At 37.3% G+C, this 20,931-nt stretch overlaps 1 protein-coding gene across 1 annotated transcript in view; it reads left to right on the top strand.

Annotated features, from left to right (window-relative positions):
- Window positions 1-20,931, top strand: part of LOC140952410 (uncharacterized) — a 148,686-nt gene that overhangs the window by 87,206 nt on the left and 40,549 nt on the right. The window lies entirely within an intron of this gene.

The raw sequence follows: 20,931 nt of genomic DNA, 5'->3' as shown, positions 1-20,931 counted from the left end.
TTGTCTTGTGTTATTGCCTTTGAGTGGAAAATTGCTTGAAATTACAGTATTGTTGCCTAGACATCAAGGGAAATTTTCACTTTAGATTTATAAACTGTAAGGATTGAACTATAATCTTTTTCCAGTTTAAGTTCAGTCTGACTATTCTATGTACCATAAGAATTTGATTATCAATAAGAGAAAGAGTTCTAAAAAGTATTATTTCCTCTCATACGTGGGATTGGTATGTTTTAGGGCACAAAAAATCTTGCGGTTAATCACGTACCTCTAGAGCGTGGTCTAGACGTTCAAACGCGAACCTCAAACTGCAAACCTGACAGCAGGGCACTGGTCACGTGACTTCTTGACGTTCCCAATTCGTGGGGAATGCTGAAAAACCTCGATCTTAAGGTCGCTATTAATGAATAACAGCTTCTCTGTGGAGCAAGCTATCAGTTATTTTGTTCTTTCCGGAGTTTCAAAACAAGTACAGACTTCACACAGTCTCGAAAAAGTCCTTAAATTTCTGTGCGAGTTCTTGAATGTTCTTTAACTTTAAATGTAGTAGCCTGGAAAGTTTTTTTTGTTGCTTTTTGGTTGTCCAAGACAGAATATAAATCATAGCTCAGAGAAGTTAAAGGTTATTTACACAAAGTTCTCTATGCAATAATTAGCTATCAATTTAAGACAAGTGAACTGAAAAATGTAGAGAAGTTGGTGAAGCAAACAGTTCAAGCCTTATTAGAATAGACTGGGAATCTGCATTAATGTACTCTCTGTGAAGTTATATCCCTAGTAGGTGCTCCTTGAAAGTCTAATGTGGCCCTTGAAAAGTCCTTGAAAAATAGTTGCAATTTTTGGTGTGAACCCTGAAGTATTATTGTTTGCATTGATCATCTTATATCTACATGTAGCGTCGGCTAAATGCTTTTTTTTACGGCTTATGCAATAGTTTTCTTTAAACCAATTATTGTCATTAGCTCACGAGTAAACTTCCGTTTATCCAACTGTTGCTTTATTACACATTTGATTCATCGTAATTTGGTCATGTTCTAAGCCTTCTTGTAAGATGTTTTAAGTGAAATGAAGTGATGAAAGTTCACATGGTGTTTAGTTTAAGTGTAACTGACTCTTGTACAGATAATATTATTCGTGTAGTCAGAAGTGTAAGGTATTGTCTCTATGGTTGATTATTGACTCAGTATTAAAATACAGTGCAACAACATTTTTGACACAAAATTAATATTCTTTCTAGAGGGAACCCAACCAAGTTGAATAATTACAGAAATTCTAGGGTGGGGGGAGTATTGAGCAAAAGTCCCCTTGGTGGGGAAGTATGGATATTTTCTGGAACTACACAATCTCCAAGCAACCTTGAGTTAACTCTTTAGGAGTGTCTTGTCTTATCAAAAAGGGAGGAAAAAAGTCAAACTGGATCAATTTTAGCCATTTGAAACACTACACTCTATACCAGCTGGCAACTCTGCGTGAGAATTTGTTCTGTGATTGCACGTGACATAACGTGTGTTTGAAGAGATGGAGAAAATGGAGACAGATTCGATGCCGGCAATATGTGAGTTACAGAGTCACTGTTGTAATGCAACACAATTCTTTGCAGAGTTATATTTTGATAATGTCAGTTTTTTGGGGAAGACAAAAAATCGAACGCACTAGAGTTGTGGTACTGACTCTTTATCTAGAAAAAAGGAATTTGACATTAGTAATTTACTAATGATGACGGCCGGAGTTATACCCAGTGAGGTTGAAAATTAGGCTATTTTGAGACTCCGACCTTACTTTTTTTCTAAAAAAAAAGGCTTTTTGTGAGAACAATTTTCATTAGATAACTTAACTACCTAAAAGCTATCTATGGACAAAAAATGAAGGAAATCAATTTTTTAACTCCTGCCACTCAATGCTTGATATTTCCTGACCGTCGCTCTAAGTAAGTGAGACAGAGACATTCACAGACTGAGTTAGAGATGTCCAGATGGAACCACTGTCAATCAGATTGATCACATCATCATAAATAAGAAATGGTTGAGGCCTCTACTGGACGACAAGGTCCTTTGCGAATCAGATGTTGGCAGCGACCACTACCTGCAAGCAGTAGCACAAAGTATTTGACATCAAGCTCTGTGCCCCTGAGGTTAAAAGGCAGTTCACTATTGAGCTTAGAAATCGCTTCAGTGCACTTGAAATTGAAGATTGAGAAGATCAGGACATTGTTAAAACAACCTGGAGTGACCGTGATCATAAAAATGTGTCATGAAACCACAGAGAGTGTCCTAGACTTTAGAAAGAAGAAAAATAAGCAATGGATAACACCTGAGACATGGAGAAAAATTGATGAGAGGAGAAAAGCCAAAGGGAACCTGCTATGTGCCCTACACTTATCCTGCAAGTAAATGAAGTATATAAGATCCAAGATAAATAGGTGAGGAGGAGTGCCCAAAGAGACAAGAGCCAAGCCTTTGTGGAGGTGCTAGCTAGTGAAGTAGAGAAGGCTGCAGCTAAGGAAGACCTCAAAACTGTTTACAAGATAACTTAAAGCAGTTAAGGTGGCTGAACACAGTTTTGGCAGTTTCTGAGTATAGGTCATTTGCCAAATTATGGCAAGAGAAAGGTTGCTGCTCACATGCTGAAACTTGGCAAGTGAAAAATATACTGATGAAAGATTTTGACTGACAGGTAAAATTTGACGTTTTCGCAGTTTCCATGGCAACATGAACGATTAAATACAACCTTAAAATTTCACCTTTACTCAGTTTACATAAAATTCACTCATTAGATTTTCCTATAAACTCGCCAACAGCTTACTATAATTAATATTACCATTTGAAACTTATTTGACCAAATTTTAACAGAGAGGTTTTTAGATAATCAATAATATAATTGTACTGTAATTATTAAATGTGTCACAAAATTGGTCTGTTCAACTTCCACTTTAAAGTTCTCGTCATTTAAAATACGATAAAAGTAAAAATTTTGCCAAATATCACAACATTTTATAGAGCAGATTTTGAGAAATCGTCTTCTGTGTACCATTGCTTTTTTTGCCGCCATATTTGTTTTTCTAATTTAAAACACACGCTACCGCTGACCGCCTGCAAAACTGTGTTCAGCCGCCTTAAGTGGACAGTGTAACACCTACAGTTAGCCAGTCAAAAATAAGGAAGGGAAAGTGATAACAACTGAAATGGAGAAGGCTTCAAGATGGGTCCAGTACTTCAAAGATGTGCTTAACAGGCCAGAGTTCAATGAGATTGCAGACCCAGACCCTTCAGATTATCTCAATATTAACGCCGACCAACCCTCTCAGGTTGAAGATGAGACTTCAACCAAGGCAATGAAGAATGAAAAAACTCCAGGGATTAATTCAATTCAAGCAAAATAGCCCATTTGCACTAAGAGGTCATGTGACATCATTTTTATGAAAAAGAAAGTTATATAATTTTGCCTTCAAAAAACCATCAGTGGGTCATATCTTCAACAAAAGATTCCAACTCATTGCTTAAAGAAAGCATTGGTCACGTGACCTCTTAGTGCAAGTGGCCTATTACTAAACTCAGATGGTTCTTTCTGATATCTTTGCTAAGATCTGAAACCATGAAGTTATTGCTAAAGACTGGAGCATCGGCCTTATAATTATTCAAGATTTTGAAGATGGGGGACCTCACTAATATTATTGCGAAAACTGGTGAGGCACGGCACCTCTTTAAATTCCCAGCAAGGTCTTCTGCCAAGTACTCCTCCAAAGGATTGATAGTGCCATAGATTGAAAGTTGAGGCAGGAATAGGCTGGATTTCATAAAGGCCGTGGCTGCATAGATCAAGTCTTTGCTCTCCTTAACAACACTGAGCAGTGCATTGAACGGAATCATTCCTTGTTTATGAACTTCATTGACTTCATCAAGTCTGATGTATGACAGGGTTGTATTCTCTCTCCAATCTTGTTTCTAGTAACCATCGACCGGGTGATTCATGAAACAACCTCAGACCGTCCCTATGGAATCCAGTGGACTTGTGTTTTCACATTTTTTAGACCTTGACGATGCAGATGAACTCGCAGTCATGTTGACCGCTCTGTCATCTCTACAAAAAATGCAACTCACTGAGCAATTTTGCCCTAAGTGAGAAGTAAGTGTTAATGTTGGCTTAGGGGAGGGGTAGGTGGGCACAAGAAGTCCCAGATGCCCATAGGGACATCACAGTCCACCTTAACAAAGCTAGAGGTGCTTTCAGTAGACTTTGCAACATCTGGAACTCTGAACAATACAGATTCAAAACTAAGACAAGCTGTACAACAGCAATGTCAAGGCTACTCTTTTCTGTGGCTCTAAGTACTGGAGATGTCTTTCATTACGGTGGTCTTCACAGGATCTGCAATATCTACTGGCTTGACAAGATCACTAATGAGGAACTGTTTAAGAAGACAGACGGTATGAATATGTCTCTCAAAATTAAGAACCGCAGGCTTTGATAGCTCGGTCATGTCCTAAGGATGCCCAGTAACAGGATACCCAAAGTGTCCTTGAGATGGAACCTGGGAAGACCAAAAGAGGCCGGCCAAAAACCACGTGTTGGAGGACAGTGATGAAAGAGCTGGAGGAGATGGGTGTAACATGGGGCAAAGTGCAGACCAAAGCTCTGGACAGGGTTAAGTGGCAGTGTTGGATTGTGGCCTTATATCCGGCAATGATGAACAGGTTGAGGTTGGACATGATGAGCGAGGATAGAGGACATTTGATTATTTTTAATTGGGAAAATTAGCCTCCATACCAAAGCACAGGCACCCCTGATTAATAAAACAACCTGATAGTTACTTTCCATACAACACAGGGTAACCAAATGTGATACCTTGTATCAATATCACGCAAAACAACCCAATAGGACAATTAGTTGGGTAAAGCATTCAATCAGCAAAACATAAAAACCAAAACCAACAGCAACAGCATCAGCTGATCAATGCAATTGAAAAGAAAAATATTTTCAATTCATCAAACCGGGAAAAAAAAAATCACTCTGTAAAGTGTAATAGAAGCACTTTAAAGAAGTGAGTCACTTTCAGTAAATTTACAAGCACTTATTTTGAAAGGTTATTTCAGGTGTTTCAAACAAAAACAAGGGAACGATGATTTGTCAAACAAAGATTGTAGCCATTCATACACATAACAACAAGTGGATAGAGTAACCATGCTTTTGCATCATAACAAGAGGATAGAGTAACCATTTATACACATCATAGCAAGTGGTTAGAGCAACAAGGATACAAAACAAAACAAGTGGATAGTTGCAAGTAACATGCAGACACATCATAACAAGTGTATATAGTAACCACTATGTACAACAATACTGACCAATAGATACTGTCAAAAACTGTGATGTTTGAAGCTCCCCTTATTGCTGTGTGGTCATCTCAACCACAGGGTACCATCATAAGCTGATTGAGTGACTTTAACATGCATACACATCATAACAAGTGGATAGAGTAACCACTATGCACAACAATACTGAACTGTGATGTTTGAAGCTACCCTTATTGCTGTGTGGTCATCTCAACCACAGGGCACCCACATAAGCTGATTGAGTGACTTTAACATGCATACACATCATAACAAGTGGATATAGTAACCACTATGTACAACAATACTGAACTGTGATGTTATTGCTGTGTGGTCACCTCAATCACAGGGTACCCACATAAGCTGATTGTGTCACTTTAACATGTATACACATCATAACAATTTTATAGAAAAGCATAGAGTAAGCTGTGGTCATTCCACTCATACACTTAAAGAGATAGAATTAGTCTTTTCTAAGGTATCACTGCTTTCTTATCTATTAGCAATCCTACACACAGGGATCAGAAAATATTAAACAACTTTCATAATAATCTCGATTATTCTTTTGAATTTCAGTCAGGATTGAAAAGAATGCCAGTAGTTGAAAATTGATTTTAAATTGCATACGATTACAAAATTAATGCTGGTTAGGAAATTTCAATGTGATACATACTGAATGCTGAAACACAGGCACTTCAATCACCTCATTCAATTCCATATAATTTCCATTTATTGGTTGGCGATGGAATGATGATCTGATTCCTTGACCTGCAGTTAAATCAATGATCACATACATCCACGTAGAAAGGAAAAAATGAAACGACTATTTGGTTGTCACTTGTTTCATATTTTATTTATGTATATAAAACAGATATTAGTAACTAATATATTGCTTGTTTTTTATCCAGCTAGCTGTGATGCAATATCTTGAAATTTTTTGGTCAACAAGAGGATTAAACTTCTACTTATTATATTGGTGAGTTTATTATTTATGAATTTATTTTCTTAGGGTCCCGCTTTGGGGTGATAAGTTAGGACTTTTGAGACAATTTTCCCTTGCTTGCCCATAGGTTTTTCCTGTTAAGTAAACTCAAAAAATTCATCAAAACAAACAGTTTAGAGATTCATCGTTTTTTTAGTTACATCCCACGTAGCAATTAAGTTAATTTCGTATCTCTTTCTCAGGCAACGCTTGCTTGGCTAGTGGATAAGTTCTCTTTCTTTAAATTAAACACACGTCGACCGCTTCTTCTCCGTCGCTGTTTAATTTAGTTTGGATGATTTGTGGGGTTGGTTTAGCTTCTGGTTGAATTTGTTGTTGTTGGGTGTTTTGCTTTTTTTCTTCAAGTTCTGAGAAAAACTTTGACTTGAATTTTTTTTTTGGCCTTTTTTTTTTTCTTCTTTTTAACCAGTACGAGAGTTCTAATATTTTAGTCTCTTTTGCTGGTTAAAAAAGAGGAGGAAAAAAGGCGAAAAAAAATTTTAAGTCGAAGTTTTTTCTTAGAATTTGAAGAAAAAAAAGCAAAATGGCCCGACAACGGGGGTTCAACCGGGGGCTGAACCCCCTTGATAAGTCACTCAAACTAAATTAAACGGCGGCAGGGGGGGGGGGAGCGGCCGCCTTGTGTTTAATTTAAAGAAAGTGAACTTATCCACTAGGCCACGCAAGCGTTGCCTGAGAAAGAGAGGCAAAATTAACCTAGAAGTAGGTACAGGCTCTATTGTTCTCAGTGAATAACGTTGATTGGTCATAATTTATTCACATCCCGTGCGGAATGTCTTGTTATTTGAAATTCAAAGTAGAAAAGCAACAAACAACAATCTTGAATATTTCCAACTTAAACGGCACCAAAAAGCAGTTGTTTTGTGAAAACTTAAGCAGAGTAAGTTTTTTTTTACCAGTTCCTTGTATGACTGAATAACTTTTTGAAGAACAAGCTGTTGTTTCTGCAGTTTTATTGAGAATGTTCTCGTTGCGTTAATTAGTTACTATTTATTCATGTGCCGTGCAGAATGTTACCTTAGAAAACTTAATATTCAAAAACGTTTGTGCATGCATTTATTTTGATCACGTTTTGCTGTTCTAAAACGGCTTTCGTTTTTTTTTCCAGGTGCTATCGTGCGAAAATTGATTCAAGAGAAGGACGAACATAAACTGTTTTAAGACTGTCGATAGTCAAGAAGACTCAAGTGTTGTTGTAGAAATAAAGTTTATTTGAATGCTTTGAAGACGTGAAGTGTATTGTTTGTAACGTTAAGACCACAAGAGTGAAGAGAAATTTTTGACTACGTCTCAAAGACTAGTATACTACTGTATAAGAGTGAAGAGAAATTTTTGACTACGTCTCAAAGACTAGTATACTACTGTATAAGAGTGAAGAGAAATTTTTGACTACGTCTCAAAGACTAGTATACTACTGTATAAGAGTGAAGAGAAATTTTTGACTACGTCTCAAAGACTAGTATACTACTGTATAAGAGTGAAGAGAAATTTTTGACTACGTCTCAAAGACTAGTATACTACTGTATAAGAGTGAAGAGAAATTTTTGACTACGTCTCAAAGACTAGTATACTACTGTATAAGAGTGAAGAGAAATTTTTGACTACGTCTCAAAGACTAGTATACTACTGTATAAGAGTGAAGAGAAATTTTTGACTACGTCTCAAAGACTAGTATACTACTGTATAAGAGTGAACATTTGTGTCCAGTTTAAACAAGTGCGTATTTAAACGACTAGTTGAAAATATAAACTAGTATTTGAATACTGTATGAAAGTAAAGAAGTTTCTCATTCTTTCTATAAAGTAACTTCTTTGCTTTCATACAGTATTCAAATACTAGTTTCTATTTTCAACTAGTCGTTTAAATACTTACTTGTTTATCCTAGCGAAAATAAACTTTATTTCTTTTACAAGCTTTGATGCGTCATTTATTGACTGAGAGAAAATTAATCTTCTATAATTTCTCGAGAAGTTTCTTCAATATCAGCTTTCCTCTTGTAAACTTCTTAGTGGACCACTACGAAAACAAGAGAGAGAAAATTCAAGTCAAAAATATTTCCGCAATATTGCGTTGTATTTACCAGCTACCAGCTAAAACAACTGAAATATTCTACAATGCGATAAACATTCTTCACGGACTGAATAAATTATGACTAATCAACGTTATTCACTGAGAACAATAGAGCCTGTACCTACTTCTAGGTTAATTTTTCATCTCTTTCACAGGCAATGCTTGCGTGGCCTAGTGGATAAGTTCGCTTTCTTTAAATTAAACACAAGGCGGCCGCTCCCCCCTGCCGCCGTTTAATTTAGTTTGAGTGACTTATTGAGGGGGTTCAGCCCCCGGTTGAACCCCCGTTGTCGGGCCATTTTGCTTTTATTTTCTTCAAATTCTAAGAGAAATTTTGACTTATAACTTTTTTTTCGCCTTTTTTTCTTCTTTTTTAGCCAGAAAAAGAGTCGGAAATAAAAGACCTCTCTCTTACTGGTTAACAAAGAAGAAAAAAAATGGGCAAAAAAAATTTTCAATTTTGAAGAAAAAAAGCAAAAACAGCCCGCCAACAGAGGTTCAATCAGGAGCTAAACCACCTCAACAAATCATCCAAACTAGATTAAACGTCGACAGGGAAGAGGCGGCCGCAATGAGTTTAATTTAAGGAGAACGAACTTATCCACTAGTCCACGCAAGCGTTGCCTGAGAAAGAGACGCAAAATTAACTTAGTTTCTACATGGGGTGTCAGCGAAATGATTCCTCTCACTTGTTGTATGACATGTAGTTTTTTTGCAAGGTTGATTGCAATAATTTGGTACCAATAAGTGGTATTAAATGTGTGACCCCCAATAGGTTTTAACCTGTGTAAAAAATAAAGAAAACTGACTTACGTTTTGATTTTAATGCTGTCCTGACTGACACTTTTTTTCTGCACACGCAGCGCATCTGAAGAGGAAAAGAAACAGTGTTTTGATTTTATCTTACACTCTATACAGGTTCATGAATTTCAGCTTTCAAAGACGAGAGTGACAACACAAGATTAACACCACAAGTTTTATAACATTTGATTACTGAGTATGATTGCTGTTACTGAAATACATTTACCTTGAATGCTTTTTGATTGATTTTGTCAGTATGAGATCTGTCAAAAGGAAAAGACCAGTGTTAAAACATCTAAGTTAATCATAACCACTTGAAGAGAGGCCATTCTAATTATTATAATAATCTGCAGACTGGTATGATAATGATAATCACTGTATTGCTCCAGAAAGCTTGTTTGTTGGGAACAGCTAAAATCTTAAGGAGGACCTTAGACACAAAAGACTGCAGGATATAGCTTGGTATTTTAGGGAAACAAGACCATGTCTCGGTGTGAGACATCATCATCATCATCATCATCATCATCATAATAGTTATGGTAACAGAAATTTTACACTTTAAATCTGGATATAATTTGAAAACTGACAAGAGTTTTCAACACCCACTGAAGTCTAATTCACTAAACCACCATAGTAACTTAACACTAGGATGCCTGACATAATGAAAATGTACTTACCCTTTTGAAAACCTTCATTCTAGCATCAATGCCTGTTGGTTGACATTTTCAGTGAGACATCTACCTGAAGAGAAAAATCAATGTACAGTTTTTATTCTTGGTCCGTCACAATTAACATTCAAGTAAAGACCAAAATAACTGAGGATCATGAGGGGACTTCCATGTGGAATTACATGCATCTAACTTAAAAAACAATATAAATATGTGGGCTCATACAATAATTGGCTTATTTCTCAGTCATCATATGTACTCTCATTGAGTTATGATTAGATGCTACCTCAATATTGAGGCAGGAAATCCAAATCTAATGTTATACCTATTTTTACAGTATAAATTAGAGTTTTCAAAACAGGACACATGTCTGACTTCCACTTTTACCATTTTTCCTCCGTTTGCGAGGAATCTACACGTCATTTTTTAGGTTACTTGGTAAAGTTTAATGGTGTATTTTTGTTCAGTTGAGTTACCATGCTGTTGGTCACCTGTGCCTTAATCTGTGATGTTATTTGTTGTTAAGACTATTGTGAGACAATGTACTGTTTGCCAAATTGGCCAGATTTTTTGGAAATAAATCTTTCTTTATGCCTCTTGTTCTTATTTCAAAACTGCTGATGTCAGCATTCTGTAATGAATCGAAAAAATGTTTGTGATGAAAAAAATGCTGATGTCAGCATTTTGTAATGAATAGGAAAGTTGGTTTTTAAAAATATTTTGTTGTAATAATTAACTGAGGGAGCTCATTCCTTATAAGCTTGGTGGTTTCCATTGGGCTTCGTCGCTATTAGCTTTTAAATATTTGGAACTTCTTATTTTGTAAATCTTTATGGCAAGTCAATAAACTGTACTGAAATAAACTGAACTGAAAAGCTGTCAAGAAAAGCAATCAAGACCACTAAAAGTTAAATCCAACTTTGCTACCTCAAAGCTCCTTTCCATGCTTCCTTGACCCTACTGGATCCCTTGATAAATCTTGCTAAATTCAATGGACAGTTGGCATCAGTTGTCCTGCAACAAAAAAAGGAAAATTATTAGTTAGCAATAGGAAAATGCACCTTTGCTGAACTTTTTACAAAGTTTTCAGTAGTATAATAAAAAGGTGCATTCATTAAGGTGTCCTGATACAGTTTTTAAGAGACCATACTGATGACATTTTTCAATCGCCTTAAAAGTGATTTCATCCTTGTCTAATCGCTATAGAATTTTCAACACTGACTGACTTCAGATTGCAGTTTATTGCAGTTTCACTATTAATTATTATTAATCTCTGAAAGCTACTTGGATAAAGAACTATTTGGAGGAGGAGAACCTGAGAAAACAGGAAATATTTTTGACCTAGAATTGGAATCTTGGGGAAGAAAAATCGCCCATACAGGCATCTTAACAAGAAAAACAGAGAATTTTCTGAAACCAAAAGCAATTCATTAGTGAAGTTCTGACAATTTGGTCAGAAGTAAATTTTGAAGAGCATATCATATAAGACAATCATTTTCTTAACCACAGCTTGTGGCACAACTCATTAAAAATAATTGACAACTGCCACTTATTTTACCCTGAGGCACTGTAAAGGTATTGCAAAGGTAAGACAATTAATTGACTTAACATGGCTGAACACAGTTCTCTGACTTAAGTTGCACACACTAAGAAATTTCACAGATGCAATTGTTTCCGCACATGCGAAAGACTGATGTGATTACAAAAAAAAAAAAAAAAACATCGGAGTTTTTGCCCCTTAAATACTTTATCCCTATACTGTTAACATCATCATTATGAGAATATAATTATGAAGCCACTGGCGTTTTCCAGAAAAAAATGTGAGTACCAGCTGAGAATAATGGTCAGAAGTTGTCTGTGGAAATTTATTCTACTTTTGTCACTTTTGTCATATCGTGTGACTCCAGCGCATGCACTAGTGTTGGGCATGACAACTTTGAGAAAAATGTGAGAGTCCTTGTTTTGTTTACTTTCATGGACAAATAAATGTAAGGACACAACAATATTTCAAAATCTACTTGTTAGAATTTAATGAAATTTGGCAAAATTCTTGTCAATATCGCACTTCAATGATTGAAAACCTGAAACTTAAAGTTGAAGAGAGAATTTTTGTGACACAATCAAATTTCAGATGACAGTTGTTATGTTAAAAATTTCAAAGACTGATCGTTACAATTCGGTTCAGTGGTTCTGAAAAAATGAAGATTACTCATTGTAGCCTATTTGCAAATTCATAAGAGAATCTAATGACTAGATTTTGCATAAACCTATTGCAAGGAAAAAGGTTCAAGACTGTAATTATGTTTTTGGGTCATCAATGACATTCCAAAGAGGAAAGGGATCGATTTGTGAAAGCAGATGTCAAGTAAGTGATCATTTACATGTACTTGCGGGAATTTTTTTTTGGCCTTAAATTGTTCCACGACTTAACAGTTTACTCTCAGTCATTCTCTCAGTCTACATTTTACCCCTGTTCCACAGTCTGCAGTCTTCATTTAACACTAACCGTGTCAATAATATTATTGTATTCACAGAAAGGCTTCAATGTTGAGAGAACAATAATGAAATACTGGATTCCATGCAGATTTTAATAATGTTCATCAGTCAGTTAAAGCCTGCTCATCTTTTAGTAGCAACCATACACACAAGAACACAAGTTGGTGAAATTAATTTTAAGGTTCAGGGTTTCTAACTTGTTTTGGATCAGGAATTAATTCAAGGACTGAAAACAAACAACAAAAATGTCTTCCATCCTGTCGTTGAGTTCTGCTATATGTAAGGACATTTCCAAATAAGTATGGTATATTTGAAGAAATACAAACAGATCCAAAAGATCTCACCTGTTATTGTTAACTTCGGCACTATTTTCCTCTTTCCGTTTACGTCACCTTTTCAAAACACAAAACCACCTCATCTACAAAAATAAGCAAATTAACAATATCGCTATTAAGTGCAGTCAACACATGTGTCTCAAAATGAAACCAAATGTGCAGTAAATGGCAAGCTTTATTGTGCAGTATTTGAGTCACATTTAACTTAACTATCTTTTAACTATCTCTTAGTCGAAGATACACTTGCAACTTCTCTAATTCAAATCCATGAAAATAAAAATTACCAGTTTAATGTAAGCCATACGTGTTCATAATAGAATGTTGCATTTGGTCTTTACAATAAAAAGGCAGCAAAGCCCATTGCTGTTACCCCCCCCCCCCCCCCCCCCAAGAACTGGCCCATCCCTCTCTGCTTAATGAGATCTAATGATGACAAGGTAAAACATGTGGTGACCTACTCCCCTCCCCAAAGAACTGGCCCGGCCCTCTGTGCTTAATGATGACATGGTTAAACGTGTGGTGACCTACTCCCCTCCCAAAGAATTGACCCAGCCCTCTCTGCTTAATGAGATCTAATGATGACAAGGTAAAACATGTGGTGACCTACTCCCCTCCCCAAAGAACTGGCCCGGCCCTCTGTGCTTAATGATGTCAAGGTTAAAAGTGTGGTGACCTACTTCCCTCCCCCAAGAACTGGCCCAGTCCTCTCTGCTTAATGGTGACAAGGTTAAAAGTGTGGTGACCTACTCCCCTCCCCCAAGAACTGGCCCAGCCCTCTGTGCTTAATGATGACAAGGTTAAAAGTGTGGTGACCTACTTCCCTCCCCCAAGAACTGGCCCAGTCCTCTCTGCTTAATGGTGACAAGATTAAAAGTGTGGTGACCTACTCCCCTCCCGCTGGAACTGGCCCAGCCCTCTGTGCTTAACCCATTCGCCCCTGAACCGCCCGTGCGGATCCACGTCCTTTCTACCCTTTGTGACGTCATCAGTTTTAACGGTCAAGGACAACTTTGTCCGCTAACTTGTGCAGAGTGAAGAGATCTTTCAAACCATACCAGAATGAGCACAATTCAGTCAAGGAAACCGGAGAAAGAGGCAAAAAAACCATGTAACATTGACCTGAAAATCTCCATGAAAATCTTGTTCCATTGCCCACCTACCTTTCCTTTCACCTAATCGTAAGATCCTAAAAGCTTTCCTAAAAAGTATTCCCACCAAAATGAAGCCTACTAAATGCCCAGCAAAAGAAAAAAAAAATGAGGCAAAAAAAAGCGAAAAAAGAGGGGAGGAGAGAAAGCGAAAAGTAAAAGTCAAGACTGCTGTGTCACTTTTAAACCCAAAAACTGTCGAAATTTTGCTTTCTGCGCATGCCCGAACTTCACAAGCTGATATTTTGCATCTGGATCAGAAGGCCGCGAAGTGTACGACCTGTAAAGCGGTTTGTGGTAAGTTTTAGCTCTTTATAGCACGACAGTGACCAGAAAACAACTCGACTAGCCTCAAAATGCGTTTTTCGGCAAAATCTCCAGGAGCGAATGGGTTAATGGTGACAAGGTCAAAAGTGTGGTGACCTGTTCCCCTCCCCCAAGAACTGGCCCAGTCCTCTCTGCTTAATGAGATCTAATGATGACAAGGTAAAACATATGGTGACCTACTCCCCTCCCCCAAGAACTGGCTCTGCCCTCTGTGCTTAATTCTCTATTTTCCAATTGCCCATAATACACTCTGCTTGCCCCCCAAATTCTGCATAAACCATTGTTTTTAAATGCTCCTGGGAGTATTGCATTTTCCCAAGAGCATTTTAAGACAATAAGTTATGCAAAATTTGGGGGGCAAACAGAGTGTATTATGGGCAATTGGAAAATAGTCAATGATGACAAGGTTTAAAGTGTGGTGACCTACTCCCCTCCCCAAAGAACTGGCCCAGTCCTCTCTGTTTAATGATGACCGGGTTAAAAATGTGGTGACCTACTCTCCTTCCCCAAGAACTGGCCCAGCCCTCTGTACTTAATGGTAAGAAGGTAAAAATGCCATATCTGATTTGGCAATAAAGTGCAAGTTACTTTTAAATTTGTTAAAGTACAACTTCTCATTAGATCCATATAATAGATAACATTGACAAATATCCTGTACCTCAACAGTGATGACCTGTCCATGGCACCCCCTCTAATATACTGGGTAAGCTTTGAATGAGAAAACTTTTCCCTTGAGTCATTCATTTCCAGAATTAGGTTGTCCACATCTATCCTTGTCACAATTGTACTAGCCTGCACCACAGATGAACCTAAGAAAAAAGATGCACTTTATTTGAGTGTCAATGTGTTTACCACAAAAGTACTAATTGGGGATACTATTTTTACGTCACCTAATGGAGACAGGACTTCCATTTTACAGGATCATTTGAACCACATGAAGGTCTACCCACTTGCAGGGAAAAGTCAGTACCTTCATTTCTCAGTTGTTTTAAGACCCTAAGTATTGATCCAGGCCCCGGAATTGAACCCCAGACCCCTGCTCTGCAGTCAAGTGCTCTACCGACTGAGCTTATCCTGCTGCAGTTAAGTCTGCATTAGTGAGACAACGCCAAAACCCTTGTACTGGGACCCCACCTGTCCACCTGGCCCCGGGTTCCTGAATAGCCGATTAATCTATCCTCCAATTAGCAGTTAATCCACGATTAAATTTCTTATTCCCCATGGTTTAAAAAGTTGTTCCTGAAAGCGAAAAAAACGGTTTAACAAGTTTTTTTATCGCCTGCTTCTTAAAATATATGGTGCGAAAAATTGGCGTGGATTGCGGAGCTTGTGATTGTGAGGAAAACAACACTACAAGAACTTGTAGAGTTGGCGACAGCACATGGTTTCTTTTCATCTGCCTTTGGAGATTGTCTTTTAGGACTTCTACTAGATATTTGATTGACTCTATGCCAAACTTATATCTTCTGCAAAGGTCTTTGTTGGTTGGTCAAGGTCAATTTCTCACTGTTGGAACTTTCATTCGTGTATTTGTGGGTCTATTTATCAGAACAGTAAATCCGCCATTTTGTTTCTTTTGACAAACTTTTCCCCCTGATTAGCAAGGTAATTGTCCTTGCTATGTGGGTTAAATTTAACACACGGTTTATTCCTTAATCTTAATCATGCTTTCAAGAAGGGAATGTAATCATGAGATAAAATTTATTTGCTGATAAGCGATATTTAATCCTGGATTAGCACTAATTGGCTTTCCAGGAACCAGAGCGAGGGTTTGAGTACGCCCCAAGATTGGCCTCTTAAAAAAAGGCCAATATGTTTGTTTGGCTGATGGGTTTGAAAGGAAATTCAAAAACACACTTCTGGTTATTACTTGAGTTCATTGAGGAGTACAGAACAAGGATCTCATTGCTGCTACATTATTGGAACTTAATTTTACATTTTTCGCAATTGTAAAAAATTTGAGAAATCAAAGACTGGTGAATATAAATCCTCGCAAAATCAAACCATATTAATTCAAAACACAGGAAAAATTTTTAACATGTAATAGCATCAACTACATATAAAGGAGATAAAATTGTTTTGGAATTCTACGAAGACTTGAATAATGTTCATCAGTACACTGGCGACTGTTCATCTTGCAGTAGCAACCAAACGCTCAGTTGGTGAAATTGATATTAAATGTTAAAGGTTTCTAGCTTGTTTTGAACCAAGATATTGATGCAAGGACAGCAAAATCCTTGAATGCTAAGTTTGAAATAATGAGTAACATTTCCAAATGTCATTCAAAAGGTGTGTACATACCCTGTCATTTGAGTATTCTATTTTTCTGCTCCCTAGTCCTATTTTTTTCGCTCAATGACTAAAATAATCATCAGGGGACCTCCCTTTGTTTTTTGAGATCAACTCACCACTAACTGTTTTGATGTTTCTATAATTATTACCTAATTTACAAAAGTGTTCTTAGTAATCAACTCAAACTGTTTCGTTATCTAGAATCAATATATTATGTATGGCAATTATGATACTATGGATTTTAGCTCAAATTGAATGTAATCTTATGTAAGAAAAGGTGGTGTTAATTATATTAATAAAAATGAAGAAATAAATGCTATATGGAGGGATATTGACAAGAGCAAATTAAAAACAGATCCAAATGATTGTACCTTTCAATCATTGCCAGTTGCTGCATTTCCTCTTCCCTATTTCACAACAAAAAACAACCTTTTCTGCAAAAACAAGCAGTAAGCAACACAAAACAGTCTCACTGTTGTAGTCAACAGGTGTCTCAAAATCTGTTCTGCACAGTAACTGGAAAGGGTTATTGCGCAGTGTATCAGACCCCATTCAACCACAAGCCTATACCGTCTGTTAATTAGTTTGCTGTAATTCCTGCATCTTGTCTAAGTGGCTATTTACAAGGAGGGAGGAAGATCCTAGCACCAAAAAGATCCTAGAAGCCAGTTCATTCTAACGCTAAATTTCTGATTAAGTCTATTTGTGAGCCAGCGCCGCCTTGTTCTGTATACCATGCCAGGTTTAGGAATGAATTTTCTTTTTTTTTTTCTTAGTACGCCTGAACAACGTACTATATTTTCTGTAAAAAAAAAAAACAGGCTATAATCTATATTTAGTGAAGAGCTGGATTCCGAGCTCATTTGTTTGAGAAATGCAGAACTCTTGGCCATACAGTGGTCATAGACCATGTCCGTAATTGGCGTATCGAGGTATTTATAAGGTCTATTAAAAAGGCAGCAAACGTAGAAGTACTAAGCTTACTAACGTGATTAGGGTAAATTTAACTACCAACATACATAGAAACATGGCCGTACTAAGACCGAATAAAATACCAACATACATAGAAACATGGCCGTACTAAGCATACTAACGTACTAAGACTGAATAAAATACCAACATACATAGGACATGGCAGTACTAAGCGTAATAACGTTCTAAGACCGAATAAAATACAGATATGCATAGAACAGGGCCGTACTAAGACTGAATAAAATACCAACATACATGAGAACATGGCCGTACTAAGCGTACTAACGTACAAAGACCGAATAAAATACAGATATGCATAGAACAAGGCCGTACTAAGCGTACTAACGTACTAAGACTGAATAAAATACCAACATACATGAGAACATGGCCGTACTAAGCGTACTAACGTACTAAGACCGAATAAAATACAGATATGTATAGAACACGGCCGTACTAAGCGTACTAACGTCCTAAGACCTAATCAAATACAGATATACATAGAACACGGCCGTACTAAGCGTACTAACGTACTAAGACTGAATAAAATACGAACACACATAGAACATGGCCGTACTAAGCGTACTAACGTACTAAGGCCCAAAAAAAATAGCAACATACATAGAACACGGCCGTACTAAGCGTACTAACGTACTAAGACCGAAAAAAATAGCAACATACATAGAACACGGCCGTACTAAGCGTACTAACGTACTAAGGCCCAAAAAAAAGCAACATACATAGAACACGGCCGTACTAAGCGTACTAACGTACTAAGACCGAATAAAATACCAACATACATGAGATCATGGCCGTACTAAGCGTACTAACGTACTAAGACCGAAAAAAATACCAACATACATAGAACACGGCCGTACTAAGCGTACTAACGTACTAAGACCGAAAAAAAATACCAACATACATAGAACATGGTCGTACTAAGCGTACTACACGAGACAAGGCCGTACTAAGCATACTGACGTACTAAGACCGAATAAAATACCAACATATAGAAGAAAGTTAGTGAAAAAGGGGAGGAGTTAGAAGAGTGAGAAGATTAAGAAGAATAGACGCAAGATGTAAATCAGATTCCTGGTACCTCATCGTGTCGCGAGCGAGTTGCTCGAACCACCCCCACATATTTTGGAGGAGAACCTGTTACTTTGGTGAAGAGTTTTGTACGTGGTTTAAAGCCTAAAATAAGTGAACATGTTATTTTACAACAACCGCCTGATTTCAAGTCTGCATTGAACATTGCAAAACTAAAAGAATTAGTAACTCTTGGCCGTAAATCGAATAATGGTCAAGAAGTGGAGAATTTTGAAGAATTACAGTTTAACCCCTCAGAAGAGGAAATCAAACAATCTGTCGGGGAAGAATTTGATGTTTGGAGTACAGATTTCCAAAATAATGGAAATAGTCGTATTAATCGCAAATTTCGATCGGGCAAACTTAATCTTTTTCGTTGTGGGGGTAGCGTTTTCAGCAAAAATCCTAAATTGGGCAGTTATGGAAGCTCGAAGCCCAACTTTAGAGGCCTGTATCGGAGAAACAATATGCAGAATGCTTTTCACCAGGGAAAAATTGGCGCTCAGTTAAACTGGCTGGCGCCCCTATCGTGTGTGGTAGTGAACCCGTGATGGGGGCGCTTGAAAATTCTACAAGTAATAACCATTCTTCTGTCGGATCAAGTTCTGATAAATGTGCTTTCAGTAACTCTCGAAATTCGGCCGAGAATGTTTCTAAAAAGAATGTTCAAGAGTTTAGTCATGTTTTGTCTAATCCCTGTGAGCCTGTTACTCGTCAGACTTTAAAATGTATAAACCTCATGTTACCGTCACATGTCAACATGGGTGTTCTAAAGAAGGCCAGCCTCAAAACGTCCCTAATGAAAATATTATGTTTGGAGTTATTAAGTGTCTTTGTCAGGTCATAACAAAATTTGATGGTGTAATTGCCAGGTCGTCGCCAAATGAAAAAGAAAATGCTCATTCGCCAAATGTACCTATGTCTTCTCCTAAAAGTGAAGTCATTTATGAGAAGTCTTCAAGTGAAAATTTATCTCGAGAAGTCAGTATAAAAGAAATCAAAAAAGCTGAACAGTTGGCGCCTGAGTCTAAAAATGAAGAAAATTTGGAAGTAAATATCATTGGGGCTAAAAATAATTATATTTGTAATGAGTGTCGTGGCTTATCTGTCACAAGTAGCAGTACTAAGTAGCCCAGAGACAACGACATATGTGACTGACGTGAATGACAGGGTTTCTTTGCCTGCTATATCGGGTAAAATTGATTCTATTCATCCTTTCAAGAGTGACAATTTTAATGTAACAGTAACAATGAAAGGAAATACCGTAGTTATCGTGCACTCCTTGACAAAGGAGCAGTGGTAACAGCAATTAGTTCTCAAGTTTGGGAAAAGTATCTTAGACATAAAAATTGTTGTTTAGATTCCTCGTCGACCAGTTGTGTAACGAAATTCGAAAAAGGCACCTTTACTTCCGATTCCAGTCGAGGGTGCATTTGACAGAGTGGCTGTTGATGTTTAAGGTCCTTTTCCACATTCTAGTGAAGGCAGTAGGTATATTGTAGTTTTTAGTGATTATTTAACTCGTTGGGTCGAAGCATTCCCAGTGCCTAGTGTCGAAGCAACTGTTATTGCACGTCTTTTGATTGATGAAATTATTTCTAGACATGGGGCACCACGTGTGTTGCTCTCTGACAGAGGAACTAACTTTTTATCTAAAGTCGTTGCAGAAGTTTGTAAAATATTTCAAATTCAAAAGGTCAATACTTCTAGTTATTACCCAAAGACCGACGGTCTTGTAGAAAGGTTTAATTCTACCTTGTGTCAGTCTTTGTCAATGTATATTTCCAAAAACCAGAAAGATTGGGACAAGTTCATACCGCGTATTTTGTCTGCGCATAGGACTTCTGTTTTAGATGCAATTAGGGATTCTCCTTTTCACGTTCTTTATGAGCGAGAGCCACGCTTGCCAATTGACGTTAAGTATTTGCCTCCTACGGCTGATGATTTGAGTACTTTGGTCCTTGACTATCAAAACCGTATTGTCGAAAAAGTCGAATTGGCTCAAAATTTAGCGAGAGAAAATTTACAACATGCACAACAAAAAATGAAGGATTATTACGATCAAAATACAAAAAAACGAGTTTTTGTAGTTGGACAACGTGTTTGGGTTTATACCCCGAGAACTAGGAAAGGGTTATCCAAAAAGTTAATGCATAATTGGTTGGGTCCATAAGGAATCGTTTAGAAATTGTCACCGGTTCATTTGAAGTGGCGCACGATCACCAATAAAAAAGTTGCTTTTTCGCAAATCGTATGAAGCCGTTTGTTGATCCAAATTTGAGACCAATTGACCCTGCGCCTTTTGATGACCCTGCCGAGCGGTACATTCAGGAATCTGATATTCCAAAAGATTTTTTTGAGTCAATTTCTGCTGAAGCGAATCTTAAAGACACTGACTTAAATCCAGTT

The sequence above is a fragment of the Porites lutea genome, chromosome 11, assembly GCF_958299795.1.
Source record: "Porites lutea chromosome 11, jaPorLute2.1, whole genome shotgun sequence".
Classification (NCBI taxonomy): Eukaryota; Metazoa; Cnidaria; class Anthozoa; order Scleractinia; family Poritidae; genus Porites; species Porites lutea.
The sequence above is the reverse complement of the archived record's forward strand: the minus strand, read 5'-3'. Positions and strand labels throughout refer to the sequence as shown.